This window comes from Coregonus clupeaformis, chromosome 12 (assembly GCF_020615455.1).
Source record: "Coregonus clupeaformis isolate EN_2021a chromosome 12, ASM2061545v1, whole genome shotgun sequence".
Lineage (NCBI taxonomy): Eukaryota > Metazoa > Chordata > Actinopteri > Salmoniformes > Salmonidae > Coregonus > Coregonus clupeaformis.
In genome coordinates, this window is record NC_059203.1 from 45701123 (window position 1) to 45720229 (window position 19107).

Genomic DNA, 19107 nt, shown 5'->3' on the forward strand with positions numbered 1-19107 from the left:
ATCGGTGGCTGACTAAATACTTTTTTCCCCCACTGTAAAGGACACTGTTGTGACACTGACTTCTTTGGTAGTAATGCCCCCCCATTTAGCTGTAGTCAACAGAGCATTGATGGTGATTCCCAACCCTGGAAAGCATTGAAGATGTGGTTGAATTCATAAACGGTGCATACGTTCTCACTTTTATGTACTCATATTCCATCAATATTATGTCATCATATCAAAATCAACATTTATTTGGCATATGCACAGGATACAGTGGGGTGTATATGGGAATATGACACTGCATTGTACTGTGTACTATTGAAGTAACAATTTCATGTTTTCCCAATGTCAACCTATAATGCACAGGATAGCTTGGACCTGTTGGATGGAGGAAACAAAGTCAGTCATAGATAATGACGAACATCCTAACCCTTCAGCTACACTACATGCGTCGTCATCAGCATTGTGTCAATGTGATGTTCTACCTGATACACCAGAAACCAACCAAATCAACTTTTTTCTCATTATTTCAATTCACAAGATAGAATGAACGTACCATTGAGAATTTAACCTCTATAGCAGGGCCATAGGATGCATTGCTGTCATCCCAGCTCTGATGACTTCCTAGTAGCGGGTGAAAGGTGGAAACCAGGAGCAGCACATAACAGTTTGTGGCCTGGAGGTGTGGGACCTGGCAACAGGGTCGTCATTCCAAGCTGCTGTGTGTGGCGAGTACTGGCCTCCTTCCGTGATCCCCTGCGGCACCATGTAGGCCAGGGGTGTCAAACTCATTTTAGCTCAGGGGCCACATGGAGGAAAATCTATTCCCAAGTGGGCCGGACCGGAAAAATCATGGTATATATAACTTAAAAACAACAACTTCAGATTGTTTTCTTTGTTTTAATACGATTAACATACAACATAAAGCTGGAGCCTGAGGACAGTGTGTCCAAAATAGTACAAGCACAACATCACTATTAATCATAAAACACGTCAAGTTTATTTGAAAATTCTAAAGAAAAAGAACACACAATGCCTCAGTGATTAACAGAACTGTTTCACAGATCACAGAACTATATCAGGGTGTCATTTCTCAGGCAGAAATGTAGATAAAAATAATGAAATCCTGTTCCCCAAACAAGTGCAAGAACCACAGAGTCAAGAATAGGTTAAATATACAAATAAAATAAAAACAATTAAAAACAATAGCACATCAACATAAAAACATATAAACATAAATCTGAAAGCGTTGCTCAAACTCCCGTAACAGTCCTGTTATTTTATCTTTGAACCGCTTCATGTCTGCCACATGTTGGGTCACGCACACATTTTTCAGACAGGGGAAGTGAGCTGCATCACCACCGGCAAGTTGCGTCTCCCACAATGACAGCTTCAACTTGAAAGAACGTATGCTGTCATAATACTGCGTGACAACTTTGTTGCGCCCTTGCAGCTGTTTGTTCAAGTTATTCAGGTGCTCTGTAACATCCACCATAAATGCAAGGTCCGGCATCCATTCTGCGGAATGAAATTCTAACACTGGTTTGCCCTTTTCTTCCATGAACTGTTCAATTTCTTCTCGTAAATCAAAGAAACGCCTCAGCACAGCACCTCGGCTTAACCATCTTACCTCAGTGTGGTATGGCAGGCCATAGATGTGGTCTTTCTCTCTGAGAAGGCTGTCAAACTGACGGTGATTCAGGCTTCTGGATCGGATGAAATTAACAGTTTGGATGACCACCTTCATGACGTTATCCATCTTTAATGACTTGCAACACAAAGCCTCCTGGTGCAAAATACAGTGAAAAGTCAAAAAATCACGTCCTCCATTTGCAGATTGCACTTTCTCTCGGAACTTTGTCACAACGCCTGCTTTTTTCCCGATCATTGAGGGCGCACCATCTGTAGCCAGGCTGACAGCGCGGGACCAGTCCACTCCGACCCTGTCCAGCGCGCCGACGAGTGCGGTAAAAATATCAGCTGCTGTCATTGTATCTGTCATCGGCACCAACTCCACGAACTCCTCGGTGACGGTCAATGTGTCATCAACTCCGCGGATGAAAAAATGGCCAGTTGTGCAACATCTGTAATGTCCGTGCTTTCATCAATTGCAACCGAAAACGCAATAAATGACTTTACTTTTTGCTTCAACTGGCTGTCCAAATCCACTGAAAGATCGGAAATCCTGTCTGCAACTGTGTTTCTTGTCAGGCTGATATTTGCAAAAGCCTGCCACTTTTCAGGGCACACAATCTCCGCTGCCTTCATCATGCATGTTTTTACAAATTCACCCTCACTAAATGGTTTTGAAGCCACTGCGATTTCATTAGCAATGAGGTAGCTAGCTTTCACTGCAGCGTCACTGATGTCTCGGCTGTCTGTTTCTTCAGACCCGCCAACAGTTCATTCACCTTCTCTCATCTCCGCTGTCCTTGAAAGTTGTCATATTTGTCGGCATGAAGACTCACATAGTGGCGACGAAGGTTATATTCTTTCAGCACTGCAACATGCTCTGAACACACCAAACATACAGCTTTCCCATTAAATTCCGTGATTAAATAGGATGACCATTTTTCTTGGAACACTCTGCACTCTGCGTCCACTTTTCTCGTTTTTGACAGAGACATATTGGGGCAATGAGGGTGCCAAAGCACATAATGTTAAAAGTAGAAGCCGTAATAAATATCGCGGGCAAAACAAAGTAGCTCATTGGCTGCACGTGCTTGACCTACTTGCTCTGCCCCGGTATAAACAGTTTGCTTGCTTAACACAATTGCTATTGCGCCATCCAGTGGACGCAATTGGAACAGCAGTTTATTTTATTGAAAAATTGCAGCGCATTTTTATACTTAAAAAAAAATTATTATTTTTTTCTTTTCAAAATCATCTCAGTGTTCAGTTGTCATTGTAATTGTCCCATTCTTTATTAAACAGTCACTTATACAATGTAAAGTTTTAAATTGTGAATTAAAATGAAAAAGTTGATTTTTACATAACAGATTTATGTGGTTAGTTTTTTAACATGCAGGAAGTAGGCCAAGTCATCCATGGTTCTGTTACTCCGGCAGTGTTGATGCTGATGGGAGAAAAAAATATTACTGAATTGAAATCACTTAGCACAAGTTTCAATGGCCTTTCCAAACCAAGTTTTCATAGTATTGATTCTAACAATGTAATTGTATATTAATTTAATCAGGAAAGGGGAAAATACTTGTAATGAGCGTAATGTTTGCCATTCTGTTAAACAAAAGTTTCCTACCAAGCCCTTTGCACTGATATTCCTGGAGAAACTCTTGCTTGGTTGGTTGTGGGACAGGAGGGACAAGTCCGAATCTGTGGGGGGTTGTTAAAACATAAAACAAATTGTTACTTAAATAGTACACGGTACAATGCATTGTCATATTCCTGTATACACCCCACTTGGGATGGGAAACTCCAGGGGCCTGATTGGTGTCACACTTTCGCCCCAGCCCAAGCTAAAACAACTAATCATGATCTTTATGTGGGATCCAAGATGGCATAGCAGTGCGGTCGTGTATTCTGTTGTGTCCTCGTGTAAATAGCATGTTTTTTTGTTTTTTATCTTTTTTCGTATATATTTCTCTATCTCACTTTCCATCCTTTAACTACATTTACATTTTAGTCATTTAGCAGACGCTCTTATCCAGAGCGACTTACATGAGCAATTAGGGTTAAGTGCCTTGCTCAAGGGCACATCGGCAGATTTTTCACCTAGTCAGCTCGGGGATTAGAACCAGCAACCTTTCGGTTACTGGCACTACGCTCTTAACCACTAAGCTACCTACTTTCCTGCAACCCGCCTCACCCAATGTGGAACGGATTCTATTATTTCTTTATACCTTTTATCAAGAACCTACGGTTGAAACTAGCCAGCTACAGTTGAAGTCGGAAGTTTACATACACCTTAGCCAAATACTTTTAAACTCAGTTTTTCACAATTCCTGATATTTAATCCTAGTAAAGATTCCCTGTCTTAGGTCAATTCGGATCACCACTTTATTTTAAGAATGTGAAATGTCAGAATAATAGTAGAGAGAATTATTTATTTCAGCTTTTATTTCTTTCATCACATTCCCAGTGGGTCAAATAGTATATGTTAGCATTGGCTTTAAATTGTTTAAACTGGGTCAAACGTTTCGGGTAGCCTTCCACAAGCTTCCCACAATAAATTGGGTGAATTTTGGCCCATTCCTCCTGACAGAGCTGGTGTAACTGAGTGAGGTTTGTAGGCCTCCTTGCTCGCACACGCTTTTTCAGTTCTGCCCACACATTTTCTATAGGATTGCGGTCAGGGCTTTGTGATGGCCACTCAGATACCTTGACTTTGTTGTCCTTAAGCCATTTTGCCACAACTTTGGAAGTATGCTTGGGGTCATTGTCCATTTGGAAGACCTATTTGCGACCAAGCTTTAACTTCCTGACTGATGTCTTGAGATGTTGCTTCAATATATCCACATAATTTTCCTTCCTCATGATGCCATCTATTTTGTGAAGTGCACCAGTCCCTCCTGCAGCAAAGCACCCCCACAGCATGATGCTGCCACCCCGTGCTTCACGGTTGGGATGGTGTTCTTCGGCTTGCAAGCCTTCCCCTTTTTGGTTTTGGAGCAGTGGCTTCTTCCTTGCTGAGCGGCCTTTCAGGTTATGTCGATATAGGACTTGTTTTACTGTGGATATAGATACTTTTGTACCTGTTTCCTCCAGCATCTTTACAAGGTCCTTTGCTGTTGTTCTAGGGTTGATATGCACTTTTCGCACCAAAGTACGTTCATCTCTAGGAGACAGAACGCGTCTCCTTCCTGAGCGGTATGACGGCTGCGTGGTCCCGTGGTGTTTATACTTGCGTACTATTGTTTGTACAGATGAACGTGGTACCTTCAGGCGTTTGGAAATTGCTCCCAAGGATGAACCAGACTTGTGGAGGTCTACACATTTTTTTCTGAGGTCTTGGCTGATTTCTTTTGATTTTCCCATAATGTCAAGCAAAGAGGCACTGAGTTTGAAGGTAGGCCTTGAAATACATCCACAGGTACACCTCCAATTGACTCAAATGATGTCAATTGGCCTTTCAGAAGCTTCTAAAGCCATGACATCATTTTCTGGAATTTTCCAATCTGTTAAAGGCACAGTCAACTTAGTGTATGGCAGAAACATTTTAAAGGCAATGCTACCAAATACTATTTGACCCACTGGGAATGTGATGAAAGAAATAAATGCTGAAAGAAATAATGGCGCCGGAGAAGATGGCTGCCGTTTTACAGCCCTCTAACCAATTGTACTATTATGCGTGTTTTTCTGCGTTATTTGTAATTTATTTTGTACATAATGTTTCTGCCATCGTCTCTTATAACCAAAAAGAGCTTCTGGATATCAGGACAGCGATTACTCACCTCGTATTGGACGAAGATTTTTTCTTCAACGAGGCGGCCGCGAAGGATATCCTACAGACACCCGACAAGGCCCAAATCCCCATCATTCGCATGAGAAAGAGACGGAGATATCGTGGACGTAGGTCGGGGGCCTTGTAAGGATCCGACGGCGAGCGAGTAAACTGCCTCTCCCATCAATCCTATTAGCCAATCTTCAATCATTTGAGAATAAATTGGATGACCTAAGATTACGGTTATCCTACCAACGTGACATTAAAAACTGTAATATCTTATGTTTCACCGAGTCGTGGCTGAACGACGACATGGACAACATACAGCTAGCGGGCTATACGCTACATCGGCAGGATAGAACGGCTGACTCCGGTAAGACAAGGGGTGGCGGTCTGTGTATATTTGTAAAGAACAGCTAGTGCACAAAATCAAATACTAAGGAAGTCTCGAGGTTTTGCTCGCCTGAGGTAGAGTATCTTATGATAAGGTGTAGACCACACTATTTACCAAGAGAGTTTTCATCTATATTTTTCATAGCTGTCTATTTACCACCACAAACCAATGCTGGCATTAAGATTGCACTGAATGAGCTGTATAAGGCCATAAGTGAACAGGAAAACGCTCATCCAGAGGCAGCGCTCCTAGTGGCAGGGGACTTTAATGCAGGGAAACTTAAATCCGTTCTACCTAATTTCTACCAGCATGTTAAATGTGCAACCAGAGGAAGAAAAACTCTAGACCACCTTTACTCCACACACAGAGACGCATACAAAGCTCTCCCTCGCCCTCCATTTGGCAAATCTGACCATAACTCTATCCTCCTGATTCCTGCTTATAAGCAAAAACTAAAGCAGGAAGCACCAGTGACTCGGTTAATAAAAAAGTGGTCAGATGACGCAGATGCTAAGCTACAGGACTGTTTTGCTAGCACAGACTGGAACATGTTCCGGGATTCTTCAGATAGCATTGAGGAGTAAACCACATCAGTCACTGGCTTCATCAATAAGTGCATCGATGATGTCGTCCCCAGAGTGACCGTACGAACATACCCCAACCAGAAGCCATGGATTACAGAAAACATCCGCACTGAGCTAAAGGGTAGAGCTGCCGTTTTCAAGGAGCGGGACTCTAACCCGGACGCTTATAAGAAATCCCGCTATGCCCTCCGACGAACCATCAAACAGGCAAAGAGTCAATACAGGACTAAGATTTAATCGTACTACACCGGCTCTGACGCTCGTCGGATGTGGCAGGGCTTGAAAACTATTACAGACTACAAAGGGAAGCACAGCCGCGAGCTGCCCAGTGACACAAGACGTCCAGACGAGCTAAACCACTACTATGCTCGCTTTGAGGCAAGCAACACTGAAGCATGCATGAGAGCACCAGCTGTTCCGGATGACTATGTGATCACGCTCTCCGTAGCCGATGTGAGTAAGACTTTTAAGCAGGTCAACATTCACAAGGCCGCAGGGCCAGACGGATTACCAGGACGTGTACTCCGAGCATGTGCTGACCAACTGGCAAGTGTCTTCACTGACATTTTCAACATGTCCCTGACTGCGTCTGTAATACCAACATTTTTCATGCAGACCACCATAGTCCCCGTGCCCAAGGACACTAAGATAACCTGAAGTGCTTTGAAAGGCTGGTCATGGCTCACATCAACACCATTATCCCAGAAACCCTAGACCCACTCCAATTTGCATACCGCCCCAACAGATCCACAGATGATGCAATCTCTATTGCACTCCACACTGCCCTTTCCCACCTGGACAAGAGGAACACCTACGTGAGAATGCTATTAATTGACTACACCTCAGCATTCAACACCATAGTGCCCTCAAAGCTCATCACTAAGCTAAGGATCCTGGGACTAAACATCTCCCTCTGCAACTGGATCCTGGACTTCCTGACGGGCCGCCCCCAGGTGGTAAGGGTAGGTAACAACACATCTGCCACACTGATCCTCAACACAGAGGCCCCTCAGGGGTGGGTGCTCAGTCCCCTCCTGTACTCCCTGTTCACCCATGACTGCATGGCCAGGCACGACTCCAACACCATCATTAAGTTTGCCGACGACACAACAGTGGTAGGCCTGATCACCGACAATGATGAGACAGCCTATAGGGAGGAGGTCAGAGACCTGGCCGTGTGGTGCCAGGATAACAACCTCTCCCTCAACATGACCAAGACAAAGGAGATGATTGTGGACTACAGGAAAAAAAGAGGACTGAGCACGCCCCCATTCTCATCGACGGGGCTGTAGTGGAACAGGTTGAGAGCTTCAAGTTCCTTGGTGTCCACATCACCAACTAACTATCATGGTCCAAACACACCAAGACAGTCGTGAAGAGGGCACGACAAAGCCTATTCCCCCTCAGGAGACTGAAAAGATTTGGCATGGGTCCTCAGATCCTCAAAAAATTATACAGCTGCACCATCGAGAGCATCCTGACTGGTTGCATCACCGCCTGGTATGGCAACTGCTTGGCCTCAGACCGCAAGGCACTACAGAGGGTAGTGCGTACGGCCCAGTACATCACTGGGGCCAAGCTTCCTGCCATCCAGGACCTCTATACCAGGCGATGTCAGAGGAAGGCCCTCAAAATTGTTAAAGACTCCAGCCACCCTAGTCATAGACTGTTCTCTCTGCTACCGCACAGCAAGCGGTACCGGAGTGCCAAGTCTAGGTCCAAAAGACTTCTCAACAGCTTCTACCCCCAAGCCATAAGACTCCTGAACAGCTAATCATGGCTACCCGGACTATTTGCACTGCCGCCCCACCCCATCTTTTTACGCTGCTGCTACTCTGTTAATTATTTATGCATAGTCACTTTAACTCTACCCACATGTACATATTACTTCAACTACCGGTGCCCCCGCACATTGACTCTGCACCGGTACCCCCCTGTATATATAGCCTCCCTACTGTTATTTTATTTGACTTCTGCTCTTTTTTTCTCAACACTTTTTTGTTGTTGTTTTATTTGACTTTTTTATAAAAAATAAATGCACTGTTGGTTAAGGGCTGTACGTAAGCATTTCACTGTAATGTCTGCACCTGTTGTATTCGGCGCATGTGGCCAATAACATTTGATTTGATTTGATGTAAACATCTTACCCACTGGAATTGTGATACAGTGAATTATAAGTGAAATAATCTGTCTGTAAACAATTGTTGGAAAAATTACTTGTGTCATGCACAAAGTAGATGTCCTAACCGACTTGCCAAAACTATAGTTTGTTAACAAGAAATGTGTGGATTGGTTGAAAAACAAGTTTTAATGACTTCAACCTAAGTGTATGTAAACTTCCGACTTCAACTGTAACTAGCTACTTGCTATTAGCCACCGTTAGCGGTCTTCACCACTGTCCGTGGCCTGCACGACCTACCAGCCAGCTCTAGCCTGGACAATTATCGGCCAGTCTGCACAGCGTGCTATCGACCCAGAGCATATAGGATTTTCTGTCGGAATCACTGAATCACTGGACCTTAACACCAGATCATCGCAACTAGCTAGCTGCAACCGAATGGCTGTTGTTGGCTAATCACCACTGTCCCGACGCACCAGTTAGCCTTGAGCTAGCCTCGAGCCAGGCCCATCTTCCGGCTATCTACCTCTCTGTCAACCGGACGGGACGTCCTAGTGTCGACACGGAGCCCCGCCAATCCATCACGACTGGTCTGCCGACGTAATCGTCTGATGTGGTTTCAACAGGCTTCCCGTTGCGACGACCATGAAGATCCATCTGCTAGCCCCGGCCCGCTAGCACGCGCAATCAACAGCCGTGCTTCCTGCTCGCCTGTGCTGTAGCAGCCTACGAACTGCTCCCGGACTCACCTATTGCTGTTCACTGGACCTTATGATCACTCAGCTACACAGCTGATGCCTGCTGGACTGTTCCTTTACACGGTACCCCATCCTGTTTATCTGTTTAGCCTCAGCCCAAACTTTCGTCGCCATTACCAGTTGTTGTCTTAGCCCTCTCGAATAACACCTGTGATTGCATTATGCCTCTCTCCCATGTCAATATGCCTAGCCTATTGCTGTTTGGGTTAGTTCTTATTGTACTATTTCACTGTAGAGCCCCCAGTCCCGCTCAACCTGCCTCAGATAGTTCCTTTGTCCCACCCCGCATACACACGGAGACCGGCTCAATCGGTACCTCCAGTGATGCTATCTCTTTCATCGTTACCCAATGCTTAGGTGTACCTCCACTGTACTCATATCCTTCCATATCCTTGTCTGTACATAATGCCCTGAATCTATTCTACAACGACTGGAAATCTGCCCCTTTTATTCTTTGTACCCAACGCACTAGAAGACCAGTTCTTAAAGCCTTTAGCCGTATCCTTATTCTATTCCTCCTCTGTTCCTCTGGTGATGAAGAGGTTAACCCAGGCCCTGTAGCCCCCAGTATCACTCTTACTCCCCAGGCGCTATCATTTGTTGACTTCTGTAACCGTAAAAGCCTTGGTTTCTTGCATGTTAACATCAGAAGCCTCCTACCCAAGTTTGAGTTATTCACTGCGTTAGCACACTCTGCCAACCCTGATGTTCTAGCAGTGTCTGAATCCTGGCTTAGGAAGGCCACCAAAAATTCAGAAATGTCCATCCCGAACTACAACATTTTCCGTCTAGATAGAACTGCCAAAGGGGGCGGAGTTGCAATCTATTGTAGAGATAGCCTGCAGAGCTCTATCATACTATCCATGTCTGTGCCCAAACAGTTTGAGCTTGTACTTCTAAAAATCCACCTTTCCAGAAATAAGTCTCTCACTGTTGCCGCTTGCTACAGACCCCCCTCAGCCCCCAGCTGTGCCCTGGACACCATATGTGAATTGATTGCCCCCCATCTATCCTCAGAGTTCGTACTGCTTGATGACCTAAACTGGGATATGCTTAACACCCCAGCCGTCCTACAATCTAAACTAGATGCCCTCAATCTCACACAAATTATCAAGGAACCTACCAGGTACAACCCTAAATCCGTAAACATGGGCACCCTCATAGATATCATCCTGACTAATTGATCCTCTAAATACACCTCCGCTGTCTTCAACCAGGATCTCAGCGATCACTGCCTCATTACCTGCGTCCGTAATGGGTCCGCGGTCAAACGACCACCCCTCATCACTGTCAAACGCTCCCTAAAACACTTCAGCGAGCAGGCCTTTCTAATTGACCTGGCCTGGGTATCCTGGATGGATATTGACCTCATTCTATCAGTAGAGGATGCCTGGATGTTCTTCAAAAGTGCTTTCCTCCACGGGGGGTATGAAATGTAAAATAATAATAATAATAATAATGTATGCATTCACTAACTGTAAGTCGCTCTGGATAAGAGCGTCTGCTAAATGACTAAAATGTTATGTAAAAATATGTAACTATGTGTTGTTGTTGTTTTTATCGCACTGCTTTGCTTTATCTTGGCCAGGTTGCAGTTGTAAATTAGAACTTGTTCTCAACTGGCTTACCTGGTTAAATAAAGGTGAAATAAATAAAATAATTCAGTTTAGAATGAAATTAGTTTATTCAGCTGTGTTTGCTAGGGATGGGGGAAAAGTGTGATACCACTCCGGCCCCGAGGACTGGAGCTGCCCATCCCTGCGTCCACTATATCCTGTGCATATGCCAAATCAACTTTGATTTAATAACATAATATTAATGGAATATTAGTAAATTATAGTGAGAACTTGATGGCCCATAGTCCACCAATATGTAATGTAGATGAGCCATTGTTTACTTGACTGACCACGCTGGATATACATTCAGTTGTTCTGGTGGGTAGTTCACACTAGGTAGGAATCAATGCTGTATATAGGCAGGCAATGTGCTGAACAGGCAAACCTAGCAAACTATTAGTCGATTACCAACAATTAATTATTGAATCACAAAGCATAACAAAAAATACATAAAGCATTTCTTACCTCTCTTTCAGTGTTGGGGTTTGCACAACCACAACTTGTACAGCCTCAGGTTCCCTAGAAATCAGACTGTCTCCACCAATATCTCCCTGAGAAATACATGTTTGTTTGATGTTACTGTACCAAATGTTATAACTAGATGCATTTTTTGGGGGTAGTCCTGGGACGAAAATGCTGTCGACCACCTAGCATTATCATCTACAAACCAAACACACTGTCATGTCAACAAATTGCATATCTAGCTTTAGTTAGCTAACGTTAGGTAGTTGAAATAAAGGAAATTTGCATATTGTGGGGTTTATGCAGTGTAACAGTCCGAATACAGAATATGTTAGCTAGCTAAGTAACCGTGTTAACTAGCTTGAACATTGAACATACTAAGGTTAGCTGCTAAACGAAACCCAACATTTATCTACCAGTCCATGAGTGCAGTGGCCATTTCGGCGTCACACTTCGACCTTTCAAAATTAATTGCTGTGTTTCTGGATTGGTCCTTTTCTCTTTTGGGGTCGCCCACGACCTGCGGATTCCTGGTTTAATAACCCAATCTAAAGTATTTATTCTGGCGCATGGTGAAAAAGCTATAGCCATTGTGGAGTACAACTGGTTCTATTTCATGGTTCAGAGACTTTTCTATCCTTAGCGAGAAGACAGATAGTCTGGGGTTAAATGTCTTGGCAAGGCAGTCATTAGTCAAGCTCAGAGTGAAAGACCACAAAGACGTTGCTTACAGCTCAACAGGGAAATACTGTAAAAACGTCATTTTCATAGCGGCATGAGCATATGGGAAAGATCTAAAATCAACTGAAAATGTCTAAATCATATAATATTATGGTTAAATATATTTTGCAATCAGACGTAAAATCTTCACATAAACTATGTTGGTTATGGTCACTGTTCTCTGTTCTCTAAGCTATTTTCCGTGCCCGCGTCTGTGCAATGCCCACTGGGAATTTCATCTCTCCTCCTTAATTATCACCTTTTTTTTCCATTGACGATTTTAAAAGGAGTAGATTCTCTTAAATCCCACTTGCTATAATTAAAGCTTCTATGAAGATAATTTTAAAAAAGGGATCAAAGGTTGAATTAATTAGATGAGGCATACTTATGCGTTTAATTCAATTTATACATCTACGTTGGATATAGATATCAAGCTAGACAGACAATGTTTTAAGTACATTATTACTATGTATGAATGAATACGTTAATGCTATTGCATGTATAGTCTAGATAATGATACATAAACAATAACTGAATTTAAATTTCATTATGGTAGGCTACTGACAATTACCTCTTGCACAAAGGGTCTTATTTTGACAACTCACTTGAAATCGTGTTGCCACCTAGTGGATTGTTGTATGTTCCCAAGAGGGAGGGAGGGAGGGAGAGTGAGTGAGTGAGTGAGTGAGTAAGTGAGTGTGAGAGAGAGAGAGAGAGAGAGAGAGAGAGAGAGAGAGAGAGAGAGAGAGAGAGAGAGAGAGAGAGAGACTAATATAATATGATCAAACCACTGACTTCACGCTCCTGGCAATCCAGACTTGTGCCTATGGACTGGTAACTGGGAGTCACAGGTGTCGATAGAATCAGTTCATTGATTAAGATCTAGATTTAAAGGCTTAAGGTTCTCCAACTGACCTCATTGACCTCCTGCTCCCTGGGTACATCCCTGTACCCCTTAAACCGTCTCATTGTTGTCAATGGTAAATATCGATTCCATCAGCCAGTTCTGCTTAATTGAGGGGAATTTCATGGTATTGAATGGGAAATGCAATATCCGGATGGTGAGATGTTATCTCATTAAGAAGAGATAAATATTTGATCAGCTAATGCATTCTGGGTGTAGCCTTCCCAGGGTTACAGGCTGATACATTTAGCATGAGGACACTAAAACTTGCTCTGGAAGGATAAAACTCAGGTTATTACCTGCCTGATTGCTGGTTTCAGACACTCTTTAGGGAACAAAATACTTAAAAACACTATTACTGAAGCTATTGTATAGAAAATATGTTTTAACCCACCCCAAGAAGGTTTAAATGAACAATTCTCATAATTCTGTTGGTAGTCTCTGGAAACAAGAATACCTTTATAACATTTAAATGGTTCTTTCTTTCATCTATTAGGGTAGCCTAAAATCACAGTCTTGTCAATATAGTTACACTATTGTTATAATGATTTCAGTGAACTTTAAAGTTATTGTACCAGATTTCCTCAGACAAGTCCTAAGTATGTGGGAGGTGCCCCCAGCCCCTCTCGTGCCAGCTCACGCCATTGTAGGATAAGGTAGCATTATTTATGCGCTAATGTCATGGCACTGCCTTCCTAATCAATGGGAATCGTATTAGTTTACATTACTTCCCGGGAATTGCTGAATTGAGTGTTTTACAGCTCGTGTAGTTATTTTGTATTAAAGCCCAGCTGAAAGAATTGCTCTATTATATCCTGACCGTTTAGACTACCCAGAAGGGTCTGTTCCGCTTGGATGCTCGGTGCAGTGAGTGCCTCGCCGAGGACAGCTCGTGTGCCTGCTCTGCTCCGATTAGGGGAGGGAAACTGATGCATCACAGTAAGTATCTTTAGATAACAGTCGCGGGGAGCTCCTGTTAAACTGTTCTCTTTACCTACATTGCAAACAATGAAAGCGACATTCATAGAGTAGGCTACTATTTTAATGTATTCGGTCGAGGATAGCCTACAATGCCTTGCACTCTCGAGTGAGGGACGGATATTCATAGTGCATACTCAGCCGCCGACAGCATCGCCACGATTCAACAGTGAATGTATGTGTACAGAATTTTGTTAGGAGTATCGAAACACGGATTATTTAAATGAAATGCCAATTGCAGGGATAATTACGCATACGGTAAGAATGGTGTTATTAATGTTATTATTATTAGGCTATTATTATTATTATCATTATTATGCTAGACTATTATAGCTTGTTATCTGTGTCTTGTTAACTTAATCGAATAGACTCTTTATTGTCAAAATAGTTTATTTATTTGCTTTAGCCTTGTTTGCAATTGTATTTCATTCATGTGGAATTGTTCAACCAGTGTTCGAAACTATAGTAGCCCAAGCCCGTATAGGCTTATAGCCCACACTGCAGGTGAAAAGGCACCTCTGTAACTTTCCCGTGAAAACTCATAACCCATAGCGTACTAGTGTTATCCCATATTTACATCAGTAAACAGGGTCCGCCATGCATTTTAAGCGCGCGTAACCCACTTGGAGTTGTAGTGATCTGTGGCCCCATCTATCAAAGGTACGTGTGCACAAAAAATGCTATAAACCTTGCGTGCACCAGTTTTCCCGGAAAGGTTGGTATTTATCCATTTTGAACTTGACGGGAAAGTGTGCGTATGTTCACGCAAATGTCAGACCATGCTTACCACAACTTCTATTGGTTGAGCAACTGTATTGCAAGCAATATGTTGGGTGAAATGAAGGTGTTTGACGCAAGGCAATTATAATAATGGTAGGCTAATAAAAATATGAAATCATTGACACATCATTAAACAGATACATTTGCCATTGGTAAGGAGATCACATAGCAGCATGACGCCTAATATATTTATTTTACTTTTATTTGGCTAAATCATAATCATATTGCAGGATGTCCCTCCTTTTCTGACATGACTGGTTTATTCCCGCTACACAACAAATATTAGGCTACCATTTATCCATCGCTCATTCAATAGCCAACCATGCTCGAAAGTAAATAGACCAGTAGCCTGTTTAAAATATTTTACATTATGGGTAGACTACAGTATTGCTGTGCGATAGGAGCATGAGCCTATCCCAAGGCAGGAGATAGAAACATAATCATGTATTGATAAACAAAATGATTGAACATCAATTCGTCTTTTGCATAAAAGTGTGGTCTGTAGTTAGTATTTACTTTTAAATAGTTCAATAGACAATCAATCTTGCACAATGCACGGCCAGTGTTTGGCACTCGCTGTAGGCCGCATCTTAGTTTAAAAACGTCACTGCAAAAGTTTAAAACATTTCGCCCACACCTCTACAGAAATGTGATCAAATTTGCCATTGCCCTTTCTTTTAGAAACTGTCATGATCCAGTTCCAACTTCTCCAAATCATACAGCAAATGAGGCCATTTTTGTTACCATAAAAGGTGAATGGAGGGCAATATCCAGGCAGGGATGAAACACTCGTTCACGAGCGCAGAAATATAGTATGGCTCTTATGTATCAATGAAAACATGCGTATATGTTGCATGTGACAGTTTGATAAATCACACTAATTTATTGCGCACGCAAATCCTAGAATCTCCAGTACTCCAGAATTTAGTGAGACATTTATGCACGTTTGATAAATGAGGCCACTGATTTGCCAGGAGTGTTGATTTTGTTCGGGAGCTGTTATGCTGGAAGGATGTATTCTATGAGTCACTAGTTGTGTGCCACCATGCGGATCAGTGCATGCAGATGTTTGGTAGCCTAATCTCTTGCGCTGACTCCCTATCATAATCCCCCCTGGATTTGCTGATTATGTAGTTGAACAGCAACTGCAGTCATAGTATCCTATGTCTAGCCAACTAGATTAAGCAAACAGAAATATTCCACAATGGCTTCTCTTCTACATGATCTCCATTTTGTACAGGCTATACAAGTGCACTTTTAGCAAAAAGGCATAGGTTCAGTCAGGAAACTTCAATACATATCAATAAAGTCAATATCAATATCCTAAATAGCATCCTTCCTAGTTTTCTTCTGCCACCATTCAAACTCATTTCCTAGCGATCAACACAGGACTAATCCGAACATCTGTCCATCAGCCTCATGGTACTCTGCTGCTGTTGCCCAGTGCCCTTATCTGATCTAGATGGGGGGCTAGCAGATGCGTCCACTCACACTCACTGTAGCCAGATGCACAACTAAACCTGCTCCTTTAATATGCATAATCGATATTTGAGCATCTGTTTGGTTTGAGCATCTGTTCCATTACTGGATGACCAAATGTGTTATTTATAGTGTATATTTGTACCTGCTTTCTCCACGGCTGCAAGAGTCCTCTGTGAGTTCACTTGAGTTACTGGTCAGGTGTGCTCTGAATGTGGAATGTATGATAAGGTGTGATATCTGTTTTGCTGTGGGAGATTAAAAGCATCCTTTAGATTAGTGATATAGATGAGGCTGTGCTTTGCTGTAAATTGGGTTTGTCTGTTAGCTATGAATGGATCCTCTGTCCCTTTGCACTTCATATGGACATTATCGAGAGCATTCCCACTGGGCACAGACTTAATTTCAACGTCTAGTTTTGCTTTACATTTGGTTGAGTTGACAACTAACCTGAATTCAATGTGAAATCAATAAAACATGTCACCATGTCATTGGATTTGGGTGAAAAGTTGGGTGAATAAAATACACAATTCCCCTACATTGATGACTTTTTGCAAATCCAATCAGTTTTCCACATTGATTCAACATCATCACATCAAATGTTTTTGTTGAAATGACGTGGAAACAATCTTGATTCAACCAGTTAGTGGGTTTCCTCAATCATGAATAACATGATAACAAGCACAAATTGTCCAGGCAGTCCTGTGTTGGAAATCCTTACCACTTCCTCCCCGCTCCTAGTTCCTGCGTTCTTGATGAAAGTAATCACGGGGCTGACATGCACCATGCAGCTCAATGGACACGGCAAGCACCCTGCAGAGACAAACCAAGCTTGGAATTACTTGGCTATCTGGCATAACTATATGATCTGCCAAAGACACATGGTTGGTTGGTTTATACATTGTGTGTTAATTGTTGCCACACATTTCAGTGACATTCTCTCAGACATGCATGTCTAGTGGTTTCTTGGTGGACTGGAGAGTGCCCTGGCAGATGCAACTTTGCAGGAAGTAGAAAAACAGGCCTTTAATGGTTAGCGTGCAGCAGGCCAACAGCCTGTCAGAAGTGATGTAGTGCAGAAGTGACATTAAATGGATTATGGGATAGTAACATTTAGAGACATGTCATAAAAATTTCATTGGATGGTTCCTGCTGGTATTGAGAAATTGTGTCATCAGGGATATTTTTATTTCATGTTTACCATTTTTTCCTCTCTCTAGGACTGGAAAACTTTTTAAAGAAAAGGGAATTCTTTGTTTTCCATTGTAGCCTATGGGGAACCATGTACATTTTGTAACGCTTCTGGAAAAAGATAGTGTCCCCAGCAAGCGACTAACGCGAGTGTCCATTAAGGTACTGTAACTGTTATTTTAACATTGGAGAGGAGTGCCTGGCAAACTCTCTCAGTACAAAAGAGAGGCATTGTGCCTGTTTCACACGTAAGGAACTCTTCAGCATTTTCTTCACATTTGAACTCATTTTTATCTCTTATTGGAGCAGGATTCAGTCAGGCAGCAGTGAAGTTCAGCCAAACGTGTCTGTCCCTCTTATCCAGTAACCGTGCAGCCTTGGCAGAAATCCCCTCCCCACTCACTTAGCTGTATCAATACGGTTGAGAGACACTGTATCAGTCAACATGTTGAAATAAAATAGATCTTTAGACCTTTTCCTAAATTCACGCTTGATAACGTGCTGAAATTATAATCTGGTTCTTTATGCACGTTATCATCACACCATGAAAGAAAAGTTTCTCAATATCAAGTAATTCCCCTCTATTGCCCTTCCCAGTAGTTACAGGAAATGTTATCATTTTGCATACATTCAATTGTATAGATAGGCCTTAAGCGTCTATCAGAGTCCAAAACATGTACACGTATGCTGTCACGCTCTGGCTCCGGGACTGTGTAGTTTGAGCCAGGGTGTATTCATTTGGTTGTGTTGGGTATAGGGTGTGTTCATTTGGTTGTGTTTGGTTTTGGTTGTAGTGTCTTGTCTCGTCATGTGACTCCCAATCGGAGGTAACGAGTGTCAGCTGTCGGCTCGTTATCTCTGATTGGGAGCCATATTTAACCTGTCAGTGTTCACCTTAGGGTTGTGGGTTTTTGTTCCATGTTTCAGTCTGTGTACTGAGGACTTCACTATCCATCATTGTTTATTGTTTTCTCGTTCGTGCACTTTAACTTTAATAAAGTCATGTTCGCTACAAACGCTGCGCTTTGGTCCACTCCTTCCGTAGACGGCCGTGACAGAAAAACCCACCACAAAAGGACCAAGCAGCGTATACAGGAACACCCGCAGGAGAGAACGCTGGTGGATGTCCTCCTCGGCTGGGGACATATTACGCAGGAGGAGGCCGTCCGGTACCGGAGGGCGATGAAGGGGGAGAACCTGGCAGGAGAGGAGCAATGGCGTCAGCAGGGCCATCGTCGGAAGGACGAGAGGCACCCCCAATAATTTTTTAGGGGGGGGCACACGGCATGGGCGACTGGGCAGCAGGAGGCTGCCACAGGGAGATGTGGAGAGAAGGCTATCGGATTACGGGAGCCATTGGCGAGTAGAGGGAGGGAAGTTGTTGTGGCACGGCGTGAGAGACTGATGTGTGTTACCAGTCCGGTCCGGCCCGTTCCTGATCCCCAGTTAAGGCCAGTGGTGTGTGTTCCCGGTACGGACCGGCCTGTTCCTACTCCACGCACCAAGTCTACGGTGTGCGTCGACAGCCCTGCCCGGCCTGTTCCTGCTCCACGCACTAAACCTACGGTGTGCGTCGCCAGCCCAGCCCGGCCGGTTCCTGCTCCACGCACTAAACCTACGGTGTGCGTCGCCAGCCCAGCCCGGCCTGTTCCTGCTCCACGCACCAAGCCTACGGTGTGCGTCGACAGCCCTGCCCGGCCTGTTCCTGCTCCACGCACTAAACCTACGGTGTGCGTCGC

At 43.4% G+C, this 19107-nt stretch overlaps 1 protein-coding gene and 1 long non-coding RNA gene across 5 annotated transcripts in view; one reads left to right on the forward strand and one right to left on the reverse strand.

The window, feature by feature from the left end:
• Window positions 1-2904: 2904 nt before the first annotated feature.
• On the reverse strand, window positions 2905-12218 carry LOC121578679. 3 transcript variants are annotated; one of them, XR_006002808.1, is made up of 4 exons: window positions 12048-12218; window positions 11320-11405; window positions 3242-3315; window positions 2905-3058 (listed from the first exon to the last, which is right to left on the reverse strand). It is a non-coding gene; the product is annotated as an uncharacterized LOC121578679 (long non-coding RNA). The 3 variants fall into 3 exon arrangements; XR_006002807.1 differs by lacking the exon at window positions 12048-12218 and adding an exon at window positions 11733-11964; XR_006002809.1 differs by lacking the exon at window positions 12048-12218 and adding an exon at window positions 11695-11735.
• Window positions 12219-13585: 1367 nt separating this feature from the next.
• LOC121578286 (contactin-4) overlaps window positions 13586-19107 on the forward strand; it is a 192648-nt gene continuing 187126 nt past the window's right edge. For both annotated transcript variants that reach the window (XM_041892555.1, XM_041892556.1), the window contains exon 1: window positions 13586-13879. The gene's annotated coding sequence lies outside the window, so the exon portion shown is untranslated. The remainder of the gene's footprint in view (window positions 13880-19107) is intronic.